The 22,041-nt window shown below is 36.6% G+C and overlaps 1 protein-coding gene across 4 annotated transcripts in view; it reads left to right on the top strand.

Annotated features, from left to right (window-relative positions):
- The first annotated feature begins 8,195 nt into the window (after nucleotides 1–8,195).
- LOC101891023 (serine/threonine-protein phosphatase 2B catalytic subunit 3) overlaps nucleotides 8,196–22,041 on the top strand; it is a 79,091-nt gene continuing 65,245 nt past the window's right edge. The window contains exon 1 of one of the 4 annotated variants that reach the window (XM_059119106.1): nucleotides 8,196–8,326. The gene's annotated coding sequence lies outside the window, so the exon portion shown is untranslated. Of the gene's footprint in view, nucleotides 8,327–8,362; nucleotides 9,258–20,622; nucleotides 20,646–20,674; nucleotides 20,783–22,041 lie in introns of those variants that run through there. The other 3 variants (XM_059119110.1, XM_059119108.1, XM_059119107.1) reach the window with 3 other exon arrangements.

Genomic DNA, 22,041 nt, shown 5'->3' with positions numbered 1-22,041 from the left:
GAGGGGGAACTAAACGATAACAACAGTAATCGATAACATAACGTTAATTCACTGCAATGATGGCAAGTCAAACTGTAACAGTGATGGCAACGATTTAGGCACGATCCAGCAAGGAGGTACAACAGTTGCGTATATATCATTACAACACACGGTATCTGGCATCTCCGTTTGCTGTTTAAATGATGTAGAGACAATAAATAAATAAAGACAAAAGAAATAAATGCATAGACAAATCATGAAAATAAAAAAAGAAACCAAAAAGGAAAAGTCAAAAGTCGGGCGGGCCGATTATATGATACGAATACGCATATATAGTAGAGCGCCCGTATCAAAAGAATTTATATGAAGTAGATCATACCACCTATCAACATTTGGCTTTGGAGCAGTTATAGTCTGGTTTCAGTGGGAGCTAATATATGGGAGGCATATCCCATTTTGAATCGATTTTCATTAAATTTGGCGGAGATATTTTTATCTTCATACATCTTTATCACTTCGAGAAGGATTATATTGTCGAGAAATATTTTTGACACCAAAAACAGATTTTTTTCCTTTTATTGTAATGGAACTAAATCAATAGATAACAGCCACCATTCATAGAAGTGGGAAATTGTCCTGAAAATTGACCCCATTTTCAGTTCGCATGGTCCCGGAATTATTTATCATTTATATGCTAAATATGATGTTTGATTTTTTTGGTGAAGAGTATAAAAAATAGTATTTGTATTTAAAAATGACAGTTGGGAGCTCAAAAATACAATTTAACGAAGTTGGCAATGCGGCTAATTAAATGTCTTGGCAATGTGAGGATTAGCCAACTTTGACATTATAAAAGAAGTGCGTAGCCAAAAGCTACCTATGTGTGAACTCTTTTCGGTTGTTCTAACCAATTCCAGAGGGAATACGAAAACATAGAACTGTGTAATTTATGGCTCTTTTCGATCGTTTTGACCACTTCCGGGGGTTTTAAGAAAGCGTGACCCATGAACTATTTTCAAATAATTTGTGGACCTAAGACCAGTTCCGCCATGGAAATAGGTGACCCATGACCCTTTTTTCGGAAATCGGGGGGTTTGGGGTACGAAGTGTGCAAGTGTGGCGCTTTAGAAAAATGTGTAACAGTTCCAAGGGAGGTACAAAAACGTCGACTTTTGTGACCCTTTTCGATTTAGGCTAAGTTTTTGTACCTCCCATGGAATTTTTGATTATTTTGAACAGTTCCGAGAGAGATACAAAAACGAGAACCCTTTTTAAAAATTCTGACCAATTCTTTACCCTTATCGGGCCATGTTTTTGTATTTCCCCCGGAATGGGACCCTCTTTGACAATTTTGACCAGTTTCGTTAGAGGAACAAAAACGAGAACCTATGGACCCTTTTGGAAATTCTGACCAGTTTGGAGAGAGAAATTTTGGAAATTTTGACTAACAAATCTTTTTGGTAATTTTGAAGTACGAAAACCTATAAATGTTCGACCTGTGGCTTCATTTCGGAAATATTATGACCAGTTTCTGGGGAGATACGAATGCGTGGATTTACGTGACCCATGACCCATGACTTTTCAAAAAATTTACGGACGTGGAACTAGATGATCGATGATCCCTTTTTGGGATTGTTGTCCGTTTCGGGAGAAGGTACGAAAACGTCGATTTAGGTGACAATATTTGTCCACGTTTTTGTTTTACCCCCTTAATTGGAAATTTTTAACATTTCCGAGGGAGGTTGCAAAACATGGACCTATGGTCCCTTTTTAGAAATTCGACAACTTTTGGGGAAAGTACAAAAACGTGGACCTTGGTGAGCTAATCTTTTTGGAAATTTTAACACAGGCTACCTATGGTCTCTTTTCGGTTGTTTTAAGAAATTCTGAGGGACGTTCAAAAACGACCTGGACCTGAGTGACCTATGGCGCCTTTTCGAAAATATTTTGACCGCTTTCGAGGGAGGACTTAGGTGACCCGTGATCTCTTTTTAATAATTTTTCGGAAATTTTGACTGGTTCTGGAGAAGGTACGAAAACATCGATATAGGTAACAACATTTGTCCACGAATTGGAAATTTTGAACATTTCCGAGGGAGTTTGAAAAACATGGACCTATGGTCCCTTTTTAGAAATTCGACAACTTCTGGGGAAAGTACAAAAACGTGGACCTTGGTGAGCTAATATTTTTGGAAATTTTGAAACAGTCTCTTTTCGGTTGTTTTAAATAGTTTCGAGGGACGTTCAAAAAAAGGTGGACCTGAGTGACCTATGGCGTCTTTTCAAAAATATTTTGACCGGTTACGAGGGAGAACTTAGGTGACCCGTGATCTCTTTTTAATAATTTTTCGGAATTTTGACCGGTTCTGGAGAAGGTACGAAAACATCGAAATGGGTGACAATATTCGTCCACGTTTTTTTACAACACACCCTAGCCCCCATTTACTTGGAACCTTTTTTTTCGAAATTTTGGGCCATTTCCGAGCGAGAAAAAAAGTGGACCTTTGGTCCCTCTTTTGGAAATTTCGACTACTTTGTGGGAAGTACAAAACATGGACCTTGGTGAGCTATGGTCTCTTTTCGCTTGTTTCAAACAGTTCCGAGGGAAGTTCGAGGACGTGGACCAGTGAGACCTATGGGCCCTTTTCGGAAATATTATGACCAGTTTCAGGGGGAGGTATCACAAAGTGGAAAAACGTGACCCCATGGCCTCTTTTTTGTTAAAAAAATACGAATTTTTTTTTGGAAATTTACATCAGCTCTGGAGAATGTAGTGCCCCTTTTTAAAAATTTCGATAAGTTTTGGAGAAAATACGCAAACCTGGACCTGGGTGACCTTATTGCCTCTTGTCCCATTCCGTCGTAACTTCCCCAATATTGGGCCCCTTTTTGGGTCTTATGGTCCCGGAATACGACCCAGTATATAATAGGTCCCTGTTTTGAAATCCCGACCAGATCTGAGGGAAGTACTAAAACTTAAAATATGGTATTGGCATTTTTTGGTCCCGCAATTCTACCCGTTATTGTCTATTTTGACCATTTCGGAGGGAATCACTTCAAACGATCCCGAATATTTCGAAAACCAAAAAAGCTTACGACTCTGGGAATAGTTCCATTCTCTCGAATAGATATTTTTGACACTAAAATGAGTATCTCTCCCGATATTGGGCCCCCTTTTTTGGAAATGTTGATAAGTTCCGAGGGAGGTGAAAACACGTGGACCTATGGCCCCTTTTTGAATGTTTTGGCTTCGCTTTGGGGGTGTGTATTACATTCTGAGGGAAGTATAGCAACGTGGACCTCGGTGAACTAAATTTTTTGGAAATTTCGACCAGCTCCGGAGGTCCTTTTTGGAAATTTTGTAACATTTTTGACACTAAAGACAGTATCTCCCCCGATATTGGGCCCCTATTTTTGGAAATGTTGATAAGTTCTGAGGGAGGTGCAAAAACGTGGTCACTATAGTCCCTTTTTGAATGTTTTGGCTTCGCTTTGGAGATGTTTATTACTTCTAGGGGAGGATTTGCAACGTGGACTTTGGTGAACTAAATTTTTTGGAAATTTCGACCAGTTCCGGAGGAGATACGAATATGAAGCTCCATGCAGCGGAGTATATATTTATTAACTACAGCTTCCGACCAAATTTGCAGTAAATAGGCAGTTTGGGTCCCCAGTATGCAGAAAACATCCTTGAATAGAATAATTCGCATAGGTCCAAGTTGATTCATATAACGGTACCTCACGATATTTGGTTGATTTCGGGACCATTTTTAAGACCTGTACGTTTTCGTACTTGAGATATCCCGACAGCCATGGAGTTATAAATTTACCAATGGCCACATCTATTTACTCCGATGAGCATTACCTGGTACTGGAGGCTTAGCTCATGGTGGGAATTGGATTCCTCCAACACCAGAGGCTTATTATTTTGAAAAGTTATGGTCTAACCAAAACTAGAATTTACAGAATATCTTTTCAAGGACTATGCCATGTCCTCCATTTGTATGTATGTGTGTGTGTGTGTGACTTAATATAGATTTAGAAAGTGCAGCCCAGACTTCAAAACACTTGACCTTATTAATCAACTGGTCGTTATGTGTATGTGTGTGTGTGCATGTATATATTTCCAAATACATACAAATATTACCCATCCGCTTTTCCAAACCAACCCCACCCTCCACCACCCGCCAGCTGCCTGTCCAAGTTGTTAACTTATCTAAATTCTTGTTTATTTTTTTTTTTGTTGTTTTTCTTACAATTTTTACTGTCAAATAATAAAAACCCTCATTCGTGTTCGTTATCGTATCATAACATCTCACATGACTCGCCAAACACAGGATAATATGGCCCCCATCGACCCTCCCCAACCCCAACTCGGTGACCGAAAAACCCTCCACCTCCCATTTTACGTTCATTTCTTTCCCAGAAAAGCAACATTTCGAAATCCTTTAACATGAACGAACATGTCATATGTTTCCTGTTGATATCATGTGGAGCTGAGAACAATAGCACAAGAAGAAGAACAAAAAAATAATAATAAACGAACAGCCAACCAACCAACCTACTACCACTAACAACAACAATAAATGTTTTTATAACGGCATTTACGCCTTGAACAACCACCATCCGTTCTGGGCCGCCAGTCAGCCAGCCTGCCTGTTAACATTCAACAACCCATTTTATCCTTAATGTTTTTGTTGCTCCATAAAATAACATGGTGTGGATGTGTTCGTGTGTGTGCGTGCGGGTGAGTGCGTGCGTGAATTTCGCTAGGACCCATTCATTTGTCGCAACAGTCCGCATTATGTCCTCTCCCAATTTGGAAAATTGAATCAATAAACGAGTGTGCTTTGGCGCTCATTTGCTCATTTTCTCTCCTTCTCTCTCTCACACACACACACAGTTGTCTACTCTCACTGCCTCTCACGTTTCTGCGTTTGTATTTCTGCACAATATTTGGGGTTTTCTTTATTTATTTCTTTGCTATGCAAAGTGCCCCAATTTCATTTGACTTTCTCTCTCAAACTCACTCTCCCTCTCTGGCTCACTCGACACATAAATAGGTTGGCAACACTTTTCTCAGCAAAAAATATCATTACAGTAATTTCGAAAAATTGCAGTTCTCATCTCATCTTTCTGTTTGTATTTTGTTGTTTAGGCAAAAGTGCTGTAAATTATTCGGTTACTCGTTAAATTGTGCCACACTTTTTTATATCCTCAGCTGTAGGGCTAGAGAGGGTATAAATAACGGTTTTAGACCCTAGGTCTCTCTGGACTAAATCCGTTTCAGGACATTTGGAGTAGATCTAGCGATGTTCGTCCGTCCGTCTGTCTGTCTGGCAAACTTGGAACAAGTAACATTATTGTCAAACTTAGATCGAGTTAGGAGATTGTGGAGAATTTAAGAAGACGTCGACCTAGGTGACCTTATTACCTTTTCTCGAGCCACGTTTTTGTGCCCTGTCCCCCTGAGTTGGACCTTTATTTGGAACTTTGGCACATCTCCAAGAGAGATACAAAACAGAGAGCATATGGATCCTTTTTGTAAATTTCGACTACTTCTGGAGGAAGTACAAAAACGTGGACCTTGGTGAGCTATTTTTTTTTTTTTTTGAAATTTTGAGACAGTTTACCAACGGTTTCTTTTTGGAAGTTCTATACAGTTCCGGGGGAAGTACGAAAAACTAGACCTGTGTGACCTATGGCCCCTATTGGCACATATTTTACCAGTTTCGAGAGAGGTTCGAATGCGTGGACTTAGGTGGCCCATGACCTCTTTTCAAATAATTTGGTTCCTATTCGGAAATGTTGACCGGTTCTGTACAAGGTCTGGCTGGCAAACTTGGAACATGGTAATATTATTGTTAAAGTTAGATCGAGTTAGGAGATGCGCAATGTTGGTCTACTCCTTCAGGTACCTCCCCCACAAAATGTCAACATTTTTCAAGAAAATAATTTACTGCACAGAAAGGGAAAGGATAACCCGATTTTGCTCCAACTTTGCAAATTTTAATATTTGCTGTCAGGCGCAAAAATGGATAATATCGGTCCACTCCATCAAGCACCTCCCCCACAAAGGGTCAACGTTTTGAATATTTATAACACTTACAAACTGTGATGTAAAAGTCCGATTGTCTTCAAATTAAACACATTACAATATTTGTATTAACCCAAGGTCTGGTGTGAAGATGGAATATATCGGTCCACTCCTTCTGATATCTCCCCCACAAAGGGTTCGAATTTTGAATATTCATGAAGCTAATAAAACACGAAATTAACATCGATTCCATTCAGGTTTCGCACATCTCAATATTTTCATAAACACAAGATTTGTTATAAAGATGGTTGACATCGGACCATTCCTTCTGAAACCTCCCCCACAAAGGGTCAAAATTTTGAATAACCAAAACGATCATAAAATCCGAAATAAGCATCCGGTTCTCTTTAAATTACACACATCACAATATTTTTATTAAACCAAGGTCTGGTGTGGAAATGGAATACACCGGACCACTCCTTCTGGTACCTCCCCCACAGAGGGTCAACATTTCGAGTATCCATGAAGCTCATAAAACACGAAATTAAGATCCGATTCCATTCAAACGTAGCACATCTCAATATTTCTACCAACATAAGATCTGTTATAAATATGGTAGAAATCGGACCATTCCTTCCGGTACATCCTCCATAAAGGTCCGAAATTTTGAATATTCATGAAGCTCATAAAACACGAAATTCACATCCGATTCCCTTCGGACTTGGCACTTCTCAATATTTCTATCAACACAAGATCTGTTATAAAGATGGTAGAGATCGGACCAGTTCTTCCGGTACCTCCCCCACAAAGGGTCAACAATTTGAACAACCAAAACGATCATAAAATCCGAAATAAGCATCCGGTTCTCTCCATATTTCACATATCACAATATTTTTATTAATCCAAGCTCTGGTGTGAAAATGGTATATGTCGGTTCACTCCTTCTGGTACCTACCCCACAGAGGGTCAAAATATTGAGTATCTATGGAGCTTATAGAACGCGAAATTAATATCCGATTCCATTCAAACGTAGCACATCTCAATATTTCTATCAACATAAGATCTGTTATAAATATGGTAGAGATTGGACCATTGCTTCTGGTACCTCCCGCATAAAGGGTTGAAGTCTTGAATAACAGAAATGATCATAAAATCCGAAGTAAATATCCGTTTCACATATCTACTAACACAAGATCTGCTGTAAAGATGAGATGTATCGGTCAACTCCTTCTGGCACCTCCCCCACAAAAGGGTCAAATTTTTTAATCATTTTTGAAGCTCATAAAACGCAAATTTAACATTCGATTGCACATCTCAATATTTAATGAATGAAGTAGTCGATATAGTCCAAACCTGGCTCGTCACAATATTTATATCATATTTATTTAGGTCCTATACGAAATGGACAATATTGGTCCATAGAGGATCAACAATTTGAATAATAATAACCGAAGTCAAAATATATTTAATTATTCGAACATTGGCTGAGGGTATACATCTATTGGCTAAACCGACTGATAATTTTTAACTTGTTTTTTTTTTTTTTTTGTTCAACTTTATCTTTTGAGGAAATCTACCTGATCCGTTGTGGTTAGGCAGTTAATTACCAATGCATATCAAATTCATCTTCAAGAGAGCTTCTCGTTTTCCCACACCCTATATTTGTGCACAGTAATGAGTAAGCGATATATCATTGAATGTGAGCTACCCTCATATTGATCCCATGTTAATTTGGTTGCGTGGATCAGCAGAAAAATGTATTAAAGCCTTTTTTACTCTATAATCTTCGTTAAAAACATTATTTGGGTGTATGTGTGTGTGAAACTGGCTTTATAAACTTTAAATTGGATTTATAATAAGAAAAGAATCAGAGTTATCAGTACTATTTTATTGTTTATTTTTTAATACTGCTGCCTCAGCAAATTTTGCTACTACAACGATATTCTCTTGTATCTCTCTCTCTCTCTCCTTTTCTCTACTGGACTTCCCACATACGCTTAATTCAAATTTAAATAAAATAACCGTTTCTCCCTGCCACACATTTTTGCAATGTTTGCCTTGACATGGTATGGCAACACTACTGCATTGCCAACCATTTTCGCACGCCATCCCAGACTCTTTGCCATAAAAGTAGTCGAATACCAAATTAGTCATCGCATGTCGGAGCAAAGTGGAACAGTTATTCGGAGAATGTTGTACAAGTGAAAAGTGTTGTTTTCTGTGTTTTGTGCAAATTGAAGAAAATTAGAAAAGAAAAAAAATTAAATAAAAAATATTCACAAAAAACCACAACGTCGATCAGTGATAAATGTGAGTAAAGAAAAAAATTGAAAAAAGAAATTTTGAATTGAGATTGAAAAAGAAATTGTTTAAAAATCCCACAAAAAAAGAAAATATGAATGAAAAATCCCATGAAAAGTGAAAAATTGAAGAAAGCAAAAGAAAAAAAAATTAAAGGAAAAAATACCTATATGGGGTCGAAAAAGGCACTCTAACTTAAGTGACTGACTGTCTGACACACACACACACAAACACGAAGATGAAGAAGGACACCAGAAAACCAGACCAGGGGATTATGAAAGTCAAAGTTGGTGCTGCTGCTGGTGTCCTCTCAGTGGCAGGATAATGTGAAGAGAAGAGATTTTTTTTTTTTTTTGGTTTGGTTTCTGAGGGGTCTTTAAAAAAACGAAGTCGAAAAATAACGATACAGCAACAACAGTAAAAACTTCTTCTCCGCCAATGGCCAAAGCAAAGCAAGCAGCCAACCAAACAAAACTTAAAACAAACTTACATATCCCCATGTACACATACGCGCTCCCCACTCACTCAAACACACACACACACATACATACACTCAGGCACACGGCCACACATGTACAAACACGCATTGCCAAACAAGTGTAATGAAAATTCCAAGTGCGAATAGCTGCTGCTGCTAATTGGGAAAAATATTTACACGAAAAATTTTCCAACAAGAATTTGCTGGTGAGCAGAGCACAGCACGGTCATCCATTTTAATTAAAACATTCGGCGAAAAAAATAATAAAAAAAGAAAATGTTATACAAGTGTTTGTGTGTATTGGTATGTTTATTGTTTACAGGTTTTTTTGGAATTTTGTTAGCTTAGTTTTTGACAAAAACAAGCAGCAGTAACAGCAACAACAACAAGAAAAAAATATAAATAATTGCAAACAAACGAGAAAAAGGAACAACAAACAACAAGTGCAGAGTATTTTCAACGGTATGTCTCTCTCTGTGTGTGTGTATTTGAGTGAGACTCTTTCTCAGAGCAAACAGTGTTAGAGCAATAACAACAGCAAAAAAAAAGTAATGCAAAATTAGTCCACTGTGTGGCATGGATATTGAATTATACATTTTCAATATAAACAAAAAATTATAATAACAACAAAACAATATTTAAAAATATTTAAATTTTATGTTCTCTCATTCAGGCAATGAACATTTGCCTAGTATTCCAATTAAGCTCTCACCAGACAACTCTTCTCATTACAATTTATCCTCTCTGGCTCTCTGAAAGATTTTTTTTATTGTTTTGGTTTGAGCCACCAATCAGAGATTGGTTAGAGATGAGCTTAAGTGAGTGAGAAAATCGGAGAGATTGAATGAGTACACTGCGTCAGTTGTATACAGAGCTCCATTTTTTCTTTTTTTTTTTTTTTGTTGTTTTGTTTGGTGTTACCAGACATTTTCATTTTGTATCGCCAAACACAGCCAGCGCAATGACATTCATTCAAGAGGCGAATTTGTTGTAGAAATGAATGAATGAATGAATGGCCAGAGAACATGAAAAATCAATAATTTTTAATAGTTTTGTGTATAAAATAATTAATAGAAATTTAAAAAAAAAAAAACTATATAAAGCTAGAAAATACTAAAATCGAACATGAACTCAGTGAAAAAAATGGGAAAAAATTATTGTGAATTAACAAAATTGAAGTCCAATAATAAAATCTTTATTTTAAAGGACTGCGAATTATTCGATCTTAACCATACTGTGAAAAAAATTAGGTAATAATGTCTCTAAAAACCATCAATAGCAAAAGCAAAAAAAGAAAGGAAAATGTTGACCAAAAATTTTTAGCATAGAAATTATAAATGAATAGCTTTGTTCCAGAACCTGCAAGAATCTCATATTTTTGATTTTTTTCGATATCATAAATAAATTATAAAAAAATTAAAAAAAATGTTTTATGAGCTTCATGGATATTTAAAATGTTGACCTCTTGTGGTAGAGGTACCAGAAGGGGTGGACCGATATATCCCATCTTCACACCAGACCTTGGGTTAATAAAAATATTGTGATGTGTGTAATTTGAAGAGAATCTGATGCTCATTTCTCGTTTTACAAGCTTCATGGCTATTCCGATTTCTGACCTTATGTAGGGGAGGTTCCAGAAAGAATGGTCCGATCTCTACCATCTTTCTACCAGATCTTGTGTTGATGGAAATATTGAGATTTACCAAGTCTAAATGGAATCGTTTTATGAGCTTTATGGATATTCCAAATGTTGACCCTTTGTTGAGGAGATATCAGATGGTGTGGACCGATATATCCTATCTTCACACCAGATCTCGTGTTGATAAAAATATGGTGACGTGTGTAATTTGAAAAGAACTGTATGCATTTTTCCGATTTTATCGTTTTGGTTATTCAAAACTTCGACCCTTTGTTGGGGAAGTGCCAGAAGGAATGGTCCGATCTCTACCATATTTATAATACATCCTGTGTTGATGGAAATATTTAGATATGCCAAGTATGGATGGAATCGGATATTAATTTCCAGTTTTATGAGCTACATGAATATTCAAAATGTTGACCCCTTTGTGGGGGAGATACCAGAAGGAGTTGACCGATATATCCCATCTTCGCAACTGATCTTATGATAGTAGAAATTATGGGATGTGTGAAATATGAGGAGAACTGTATGCTTATTTCGCATTTTTTAATGAAATCGAATATTAACTTCGTGTTTTAAGAGCTTCATAGATATTCAAATTTTTAACCCTTTGTGAGGGAGATGCCAGAAGGGGTAGACCGATATATCCCACCTTCACATCTGATCTTGTGTCAGTAGAAATAATGGGATGTACGAAATATGAGGAGAACTGGATGATTATTTCGGATTTTATGATCGTTTTGGTTATTAAAAAATTTGAACCTTAATGGGGGAGGTTCCAGAAGAATTGGTCTGATTTCCACAATCCTTATAACAGATTTTGTGTTGATAAAAATTTTGAAATTTGTCAAGTCTGAATGAAATTGAATATTAACTTCGTGTTTTATGAGCTTCTTGAATATTCAAAAAATTGACCTTTGTGGGGGAGGTACTAAAAGGAGTAGACCGATATATCCCATTTTCACACCAGATCTTGTGTTGATAAAAATATTGTGATGAGTATAATTTGAAGAGAACCAGATGCTTATTTCGGATTTTATGATTGGCATGGTTATTCAATTTTTTAACCCTTTTGTTAGGGAGGTACCGATCTCTACAATCTTTTTAGCAGATTTTGTGTTGATGAATATATTGAGATGTGCCAAGTCTAAATAGAATCGGATGCTAATTTTGCGTTGAATGAATGAATGAATGAATCGGATTGTATTTTCGAGTTTTATGAGCTTCATGGATATTCCAAATGTTGACCCTTTGTTGGGAAGGTATCAGACGGTGTGGACCGATATATTTTATCTTCATACCAGATCTTGTGTTGATAAAAATATTGTGATGTGTGTAATTTGAAGAGAAACGGATGCATTTTTACGTTTTTATGATCGTCTTGGTTATTCAACTTTTTAACCCTTTGTGGGGGAGGTACCAGAAGGAATGGTCCGATCTCTACCATCTTTATAATAGATCTTGTGTTAATGGAAATATTGAGATGTATCAAGTCTGAATGGAATCGGGTGTTAATTTCGTGTTTTATGAGCTTCATGGATATTCAACATGGGGGAGGTATCAGAAGGAGTGGGCCGATATATTCCACCGGACCTTGGGTTAATAAAAATATTGTGGGGTGTGTAATTTGAAGACAATCAGACACTTACATCACATTTTATAAAAGTTATAATTATTCAGAAATTTGACCCATTTAAGGGGGGGGGGGACGTGATGGAGTGGACCGATTTGCCCATTTTCGCACCTGACCTAGCACTGGTGCAAATATTAGTATTTGCAAAGTTGGAGCTAAATGTGATTATCCTTTTTCTTTCAATGCTGTAAAATATATTTTTTTTGATAGGGCCAAAGTCGAACTAAGTCACCTAAAACTATTTTTTCTCTACGAAGAAGGTTGGACGGGATTATAATTATGTTTATGTTAATATTCATAAATCCATTGTATATTTACAAATTTGTACAACAAATAGGATACACTAGATACGAAAAGGGGCCATTCGAGTTGCCATCTTCAAAAAATAATTTTTTCCTATTTATTCATGACTGGTGGAATTTTTTCGCGAAAATAATGCTTTCTGTGAGAATACAATTCCGCGTGGATAATCATGATTGGGTTGAATATAAATTTGACTATGCATGAGACTACATTTCTACTTCTACCATGGGCATGCATGATATTTTGCAAAACCCATTTCACATTTTTATACCCTCCACCATAATATGGAGGGTATATTAAGTTTGTCATTCCGTTTGTAACACATCGAAATATACATTTTCGACCCCACAAAGTATATATATTCTTGATCAGCATTTAATTCTATGTCGATTTAGCGGTGGAAATCACTCTAGCTTCCGAACGAAATGAGGTAGATTGATAAAATTTTACTCAACTGTAAATTTTGTCTGCAGGACTTTTGGTATTGAAAATGGGCCATGTAGGTCCATGTATAGCCCCCATACCTCCCTATTTTCAGTATTTTGGTGATTTGAGCCACGTTATTCACCGGAAATGTTTCAAATTTGGTATTTGAAGTTCGCAATGGATACCGCAGTCTATGACAGAAAATTGTCTGCGCAGGTCCACGTTTTAGTATAGCCCCCATATATAGCACCCGAAATAAACATCCGGTTGTTTTCAAATTACACACATCCCAATATTTTTATTAACCCAATGTCTGGCGTAAAAATGGGATATATCGGTCCTCTCCTCCTGGTACTTACCCCCCCAAAAGGGTCAAAATATAATGATACCTCCCTATTGTCGGCATTTAAGCGACATTATTCGCCGGAAATGTTTCAAATTTGGTATTTGAAGTTCGTAATGGATATTACAGCCTATGACAGACAATTGTCTGCGCAGGTCCACGTCTTCGTATAGCCTCACCATATAACAGTACCTTCCTATATTTGCTATTTTGATGATTTTAGCTACATTATTCAACGAATTCTTTTTTCAAGTTTCGCATTTGAATATTGTAACGGCTTAGGACAAAAGTTGCCTATGCAGGTCCACGTCGTCGTATAGAACCTAAACGGCTACATTCGGTATTTTTAAGATTTTAAAAGAATTTTTAACGGATTTTATTTGTTTGAAAATCGCCAAATTCGTGCCAAATGGTAGAGGGTATTCAAAATTCGACCCAGCCGAACTTACAACTTTTTTACTTGTTTTTAACCAACAAATACACGCATATAAAATCAAAGGGGTAGCAAAGCGCACCGGTTTCAGCTAGTTTTTATATAAAACTAGTATATTTTTGCGAGCATTTCTAATATGGCTTGGATTTTTCGAGCAGAAAGTTCCAAGACATTGCATTGCAAAATACGATGATGAATAAAGCATCAAACGATATTCGAACAGGATAGTTTATGGAGAACCCAAAACAACACCGATCTGTTTGTACGTCTGTGGCTTGATTTCGAAATTTATTTAGCGCATCTGTGATCACGACAACAGTTATGTGTCTATCATATATGACGATCGAAGATTTTATGGCGGGGTGAATACAAATTCGGATTATCGGATATATATAAACGAATCCTGACATACATACTTATAGTCACTCTATATTTTATGAAAAATGTATACTTGGTACACAGAGTAGGTAACATCAAGGACATTCCTTTTCCTTTGTATTTTGTTTGTGTTTTACCAAATAAATAAAATATTTGGTGATCAACGCCATATCTATCTCCAAAACTTATCTTATCTTATTCGCTCCCCACAACATTCCATATATTCCCTGAACAAAGCGAAGCTCAATCTAATTCTAAGACCCACTAATGACATTTCACTGTTTTCAAAAAAACGCTTCGCATTAATCACGAATGCATATTTGTTTGTCACATTGTTTGTCTCGCTGTTTAATTGATTTTTTACGCCTTTTCAAGTGCTGAGAGCAAAAAAAAACAGGCGAACGTGATTAAATTTGTTATTTATAATTTCAAGCTCAAAAAATCCGACTTTAATGACGTCGGCGAGAATTTTGTGTGTGTTCGCGTGTGTTTTGACGAAAAAACATATTTTGTTTTCGGAATACCTGATTACCTGATTATAGCATGGCCTTGACTTTAAATAAAACAAATATTTAGCATTTCTGCTCAAAAGCCGAGAAAGTCATAAAACGGGTTTGCTTATACAGTTAAAAAAACTATATAATTTTTTGCTTAAACATTTCAACAAAACATAGCAACAACCAAAAATGTTTGGAATACAGATTTTTTTGGATTTATCAGTTTTAAGAGATTCTGAACAAGCTCAGTTTGAGATATTTTTAGAGCTAAGTAGGCTGTAGGAACGCAACGCAAATTTCATTAAAATTTCACTTATATTTTCTGCACCGAGATATAGTGGCGCCAAGCTTCCTATACTTCATATGAGATATGTGCAAATTTTTGGAAAATGTGGAAATATGCGTGAGGTAACAGATATAGCGGGCCGAAGAATTCCATTTTCATACTTCAGGTAATGCAGATAAAAATGTTGGTATCAAGTCTGAATGGAATCGAATGTTAATTTCCCCGCCTTATGAGCTTCATGGATACTCAAAATTTTGACCCTTCGTGGGGGAGGTACCAACTTCACTCCAGACCCTGGGATAATGAAAATATTTCAATGTGTGTGTAATTTGAAGACAAACGAACACTTACTTCACATTTTATAAGAGTTTTAATTCAAAATGTTCACCTTTGGTGGGGGGAGGTACTGGATGGAGTAGACCGTTATTGTCTATTTCTGCACCTGACCTAGCACTGATGCAAATCTTAGGATTTGTAAAGTTGGAACAAAATCGGATTATCCTTTCTCTTTCTGTGTAGAAAATTATTTTCTTTGAAAATGTTGGCATTTTGTTGATGAGGTACCAGAACTCCGAACTCGATCTAAGTTTAACAAAAATATTATGATGTACCAAGTTTGTACCAAATCGGATACTTCCTTCGAGAGTTATCGAGCGCACCAGCCAGCCAGACGGACGAACGGAAGGACGGACATCGCTAGATCGACTCCAAATGTCCTGAAACGGATTTGGTCCAAAAAGACCTACGGTCTAAAACCAAATGATTATGCCATCTCCAGCCATATGGCTGAGGGTATAAAAACATAGTCTAAACAGTATGTCAAAACGTTTTTCATCAATGGGGATTACTTTTGACCTACTAGTACTTAGTTGTATGCCCTTTATTCCGTATAGTGGCAGCACACTATCGTGCTAATGCATTAGTATGTTTTGGATCATTGTCCTGTTGAAAGATCCATACAAGCATCATTTCCTGTCTGACATATGGGAGCTGGTTTCATGAACGATTTTGACGTATAAATGCCTATTTGTAATCTCCTTTATCCAATCGATAGGTTGAGTGCCGTAATAAGAAAATCTCACCCAAACCATTTTGCTGGATCCTCCAAGATTAATGGGCTTTAAAGTGTGTTTTGGTTCATATACTTTACTGGGGCACGTCTTATATACTCTCGAGATCCTCTACCGCCATAAAGTACAATTTTAGACTCATCGGAACACTAAATATTCCTCCACTTTTCGATGGGCCAATATAGAAGTTTTTGCCAAACCTAAATCTTTTCTTAACGTGGCTTTTAGTGAACTTTCGGAAATTCCAGTTACTGCCTTCTTTGGCTCGAGTTACTGCCTTCTCAACATCGCACCACAGATTTTCGTTAGGATTCAGGTCAGGGGACTGTTGGCGTCATTCCAAGACATTAATCGTGTGTTTTACTAACCACCACATTAGTGCGATCCATACAAGCATCATTTCCTGTCCGACATCTGGCAGCATGGTTTCATGCATATAGTACAATTTTAGACTCAACGGACCATAAACTATTCCTCCACTTTTCGATGGGCCAACATGGATGTTTCTGCCAAACTCAACTCTTTTATTAACATGGCTTTTAGTCAGCAACGGTAGCTTTCGTAAAGTTTTGGCTTTTAGACCGTTATCTCGGAGGCGTCTACGATAATTTTTCATTTGAGTGGCTGACAAAAACGGGTTATGTTTTGAATATCCTGTTATCCTTTTCATTAATCTTTCGTACATTACAGAAGGCCAACCGTGTCTTACGGGCTGCAAATTGAATTTTATGTGGGAGATTATCTTCAAAAAATAGTTGCTTTATAGTGGAACTATTTCCAGGGGACAATGTTTTGCTCTCCCGATTGTTATAAATATTTATTAAATCTTTTAGTGCACATATGTATGGAATCTTTTACATTTCAATACTATTCATTGTCATCATTGTCTTGATAAAAATAATAATCTTCGCCAAGGCCGTGCTTTTCCTTACAGAGTGACAAACTTTGCAAATCGCAATCTTACTTCTTGATTTCGCTTGCTGATTAGAGGTTTATGTCTAGATCTTTATACCCTACACCACAAGGTGGTCAGGGTATTATGTCTTTGTGCATTTGTTTGTAACAGGCAAAAGGAAACGAGATAGACCCAGTCGCATTTATTATCCGATTGAGATGAAATTTTGCACAAATCATTTATTTGGCCCAAGGACGAACACTATTGAAATTGGAGATAATCGGTAAAAATTTAGATATAGCTTCCATATATATATCTTCGTCCGATTTGCCTTTTATTGTGCACCAAACGTGTAATATCAGCCCGAATAGAATGGAATTTTGCACATACAACCAAATTAGGCCTGAAAATAAGTATGCCAAATTTGATCGAAATCGGTTCAGATATAGCAATAGCTCCCATATATATTGTTCATCCGATTTGTTATTTTTGTCCTCCGCAGCCGTAATATGCACTCTAAATTTGCTAAATTTTATCGAGATCGGTTCAGATATAAAACTTCGTCCGATTTACCCTTTATTGTGCAACAAATGTCTAATATTTGCCCACATAGGATAGGATTTGGCACATTCTACCGAATTGAGTCTAGAAGCTAGTATGCCAAATTTGGTGAAAATCGGTTCAGATATAGCTATAGCTCCCATATATATATTTTCATCCGATTTGACATATTTGTTTCCCACAGCCGTAATATGCACTCCGTAACAACGATATCCAGGGAAATATATCAAATATAGCTCAGAAATATCTTTGCCAAATTTTGTTGAGATCGGTTCAGATTTGGATACAGCTCCCATATATATATTTATCCGATTTCAAATTAATTGTGCACCAAATGGGCAATAATAGTCCGAATTTAAAAGATACAAATGATTCGACATATTTAGTTATTTGAACTTTAAATTATAATCATAATCATAGCATGTATGAATGAATTCTCCCATAAAAACTTTTGATTGTTAAAATTAAATTAGCAAAGTGGTGTAGGGTATCATAAAGTCGGCCCCGCCCGACCTTAGGTTTTCTATTATAACTCGACTTATGCAGTATATTTTTTATTGTTTGAGGGCAAAATACTTTTCCCAAATACTTTTCAGCAATTTTTGCGCGCTTCGGTGCCCCCGAAAATGGATCCTTTTTGATCCGCCGCAAAATATACTTCTCATCACTCAAAGTAAATATTTTATTATTTGCCGTTTTTTGACTTATTTTCTACACATCCATCTGTTTTGAACCGTTTTATGATGTACTGAACTGTAGATCGGCTTCTATTAACAATCTCAGGTATCTCATTTAGCGATTTATGGTTTTTGTAATGTTTAATTGCTAAATTTCACACTTCAACAGTTTTTTTTTTAATATTTACATCAGTAAATTACACAATACGTGGAAATTTGTGATAAATAAGCTTTTAGGGACGTCCCCAAATACATTTTCCAACAATCGCGTGAAGTTGGACGCAGTTCGAATCAGTGTTGCCGTATAAATGTGAGCTGTACGAGTTAAGCTTTTGCATAGAAATTTGGTGAGTTTTATAATAAATGCCATTGTTTTTTGTTAAATAAATAAAAACAGTAATCTTTTGTTTTACGGCTTGTTCTAGTACCCTATACACTAATAAACAGGTAAAAAAGCTGTAAATTCGGCTGGGCCGAACTTTAAATACCCTCCACCATTTGGAACGAATTTGGCAATTTTCAAAAAAAAAAAAAAATCCATTACAAATTCAGTTAAAATCTTAAAAGCACCAAATGTAACCGTTATATTAGGGTCTATACGACGACGTGGGCCTGCATAGACAACTTTTGTCATAATTACATTCAAATGCGAAACTTGAAAAAAAATCGGTGAATAATGTGTCTAAAATCATCAAAATACGGAATATAGGAAGATACTGTTATATGGGGGCTGGACCTGTAAAAACAATTTTCTGTCACAGGCTGTAGTATCCACTACGAGCTTCAATTATAAAATTTGAAACCATTCCGATGAATAATGTCGCTAAAATCATGAAAATTCCGAATATGGGGAGGTGCAGAGTCACACGGGGGCTATACGAAAACCTGGGGCTGGATTCTTGTTCTATGAAAATATGAAATGCAAAATAATTCCTTTATAAAATTTTTCATTTGACATTTCTTTCTTTTATAAAAGTTTGCATTTCACATTTTCATAGAACAAGAATTGAGGCCCTGGACCTACATAGACAATTTTCTATCCCAGGCTGTAGTTCCCATTACGAACTCTAAAAACGTAATTTGAAACTACTCCGGTGAATAATGACGCTAAAATCGTCTAAATACGGAATGCAGGGAGGTACCATTATATGGGGACTATATGATATCGTGGGATGATATAGCCACTCTTCGAACATGACCTAACTGCAGACAAAAGACTGACCTGTGCAAATTTTTAGCTTCCTATCTTAATTTGTTTTGACTCTAGCTCGATTACAAGAAACGGACCGACGGACAGGTCTAAATCGTCTTAGAATTTTACGCTGATCAAGGTTATACATACTTTGTAGGGTCTTAAATTATTATTTCGATGAGTTACATAAGGAATGAGAAACCTAATATACCCTCTATAATATGTATGGTGGAGGGTATAAAAGGGAGAACATGATAAATTAAAGGTACTATGTGATCTAAAGCATCTAGTTCCAACCGTTCCTTTCGTGGAATTATTCCTTTGAACTAGTTCGTGCCGGATCGACACAAATCTACAGATTTGTTAAGGTGAGAGTGCATAAAACGGTTTTTAGATTGGCTTATGTCATCGGCTGGCTTCTTCGAAAAAGAACAAAGTAGCGAAGAAGCCAGCCGATGACTTAAGCTAGTCAAAAAAACATTCTATGTACTCTCACCTTTTTGTCGGGGTTTAAGGCCAAAGCCATGATAGAATGAATTTGGTAAAGTAAACTGCTTATGAATAAGTGGGAGAGTACATAAAAGGCTTTTTTGACTGGCCTAAGTCATTGGCTGGCTTCTTCGTAGAGGAACATAGAAGTTTTAGGTTGACTAAGTTCGATTTGTGTCCTAGGCTCCTTTGTTTTTTTTTTTTCTGAAGAAGCCAGCCAGAAAAGCGTTCTATGTATTCTTACCTTAAAGGGGAAGCCCTGGCATTTCCTTTTTCCTTTAATATGTCATTTCTCACACACACCCACACACACGAACCTGTCACAATTATGACACATTCATAAATTAGGACAATCATCACTGCCATCACAAGTTTATTGGTCAGTCACACAAAGTCATCTGTCATTTAATTAAACAACAAACAAAGAAAAAAAAAAGTCTGGCAACACGTGCTACAGCCAACCAGCCAGTCATTCACGGTTTGCCAAAGCAACATTGGCCGCAACTACGACGGCGCTAAAAATAGTCAATAGTCGAAAATGTACTCTGTGTTTTTGCCAAAAACAAAGTAAAACCTTTGCTCACTCATTTGCAATGAGAGGGAGAAGAGCATGTGAGAGAGAGAGCGTAATTGATACTGAGTGCTGAGAGTACTGAACATTGGCGCTCCATGCAATTGAAATTGAATCGTACAGACGACAACAGACAACTGAGCAGCAGCACCAAAAGGAGCCTGTTTAGTAGCTAGCCCCCACACACGCAAAACATTAGCGGGTCTCGCGCTGTTCGCCAGGTCGGTCGGTCGGTGGTCGATACATTCACTTTGAATTTCAAATAAGAAAGGCAAAAAAGAAAGCAAAGCAAAAAAAGAAAACAAGTGCGCGAGTTTATTTAAAACAAATTTTTTGTTTAAAAATAATTGTTCCCGTTATTGTTTTTTGTTTTTTTTTTTGGTGTATTTTAAGAAGAAGAAGAATTTGTGTGTGCAAAATAGAAATAAAACAAAACCAAGTAATTTGCGAATAAGTAGTGAGTGCTGTGATGAATTTGTTTTAATTTATTTTTTTTTCTAAATGAAGAGGCAACAAAAAACTATAGCAAAACACAACAGCAAAAATTTAGACTAAGGACAGTCGGAAATATTTGAAATTCTTTGAATAGAAAAAGTAAGTTTTAAATTTCTTCGACGAGAAATTAAAAAAAGAAAAACAACAAATTTTAAACAAAAAAAAGGAAAACAAAGCCCTCTACTGCTACTACTTCTTCTTCGGTATGTATGTCACTCAAAACTAGGCTATTCTTCTTGAGTGAATGACAGAGCGATGCGTGTGAATTTCGACTGTGTGGTGCGGGCAAAGGAGCTTTTTTTTTGATTATGTGTTGGTTGGTTGTCTAAAAAAAAAATTATGCGCAAGTTTTTCTTTTGGATTATGGGTCGCTAGGGTGGGTTTCCTTTGCTGAGTTGTTGTACTGCAGGTTATTCGAAGCCAGAACGCACTGTTGCTTTTTCCTGTCGCTGCTGCTGCTATTTTGTCTGGCGTGTTGGAACAAAAAGTTCATAGCAACCCCCACCTGTTTTGCAGCACAAAAACCAAAAATACCTTTACATTAAGTCATATATTTATTAGACGAAAATATGAAGAAGAACAGCGCGCAGCAACAATAATGAATGGTGGCGCCCAACGCCACAACGAGGAAGAAGACCAAGAACAACCAACCCCAGTTGTTGTTATTGTTGTTGGTGTTTTCATTTTGTTTTTGGTTGTTGTTATGTATTATCTCTCTATTTTTAACATTCATTCTAACCAAATTGCGAACCATGGCTAGCACGACCTAATAACCAATAAAGTCAAGTCAGTCAACCTGTTTGCAACCAGCCACCAGCTGTATTCTCTTTTTGCGTGTTTTTTTTTTGGCATGTATTTGTGCGTGTGCTCTCTCTCTCTCTCTCACTTCCTCTCAATGAGTTAAACGAAGTATTTTTCTGTAGGTCATCATCACAGTTAGAGTTGCCGTGTAGTGGATTTTTGAACCAAAGGGGATGTGGGGGAGATGCAAAACAAAATGACAATTAAAGGAAATATATGGCCTTTATTCGATATTCTTCGAAAGATCTGCGGACAATGTTAAATTCCTTTACACAATTGTAAGAAAACAAGTTATAGAGTACCCATTGGTTTTGCCGACAGATGTATACCCTCAGCCAATGTTCGATTATTTAAATATATTTTGATTTCTGCTATATTTATTCAAATTGTTGACCCTCTATGGAGTAAGTTCCGAATAAATGGGCCAAGCACTTAAGAAAAATGTTTTTCTTTTAATAAAAACTAGAATTAAAACTACATCAAAATAATAAGGTTGTTCTTTCTTTTCTCATCCCCGAATAGAGAATAGAGTTGACAATCGAAAAGGGAGATTGGAT

Source organism: Musca domestica, unplaced genomic scaffold (assembly GCF_030504385.1).
Source record: "Musca domestica strain aabys unplaced genomic scaffold, Musca_domestica.polishedcontigs.V.1.1 14, whole genome shotgun sequence".
Classification (NCBI taxonomy): Eukaryota; Metazoa; Arthropoda; class Insecta; order Diptera; family Muscidae; genus Musca; species Musca domestica.
This window is presented reverse-complemented; position numbering and strand designations above follow the sequence as displayed.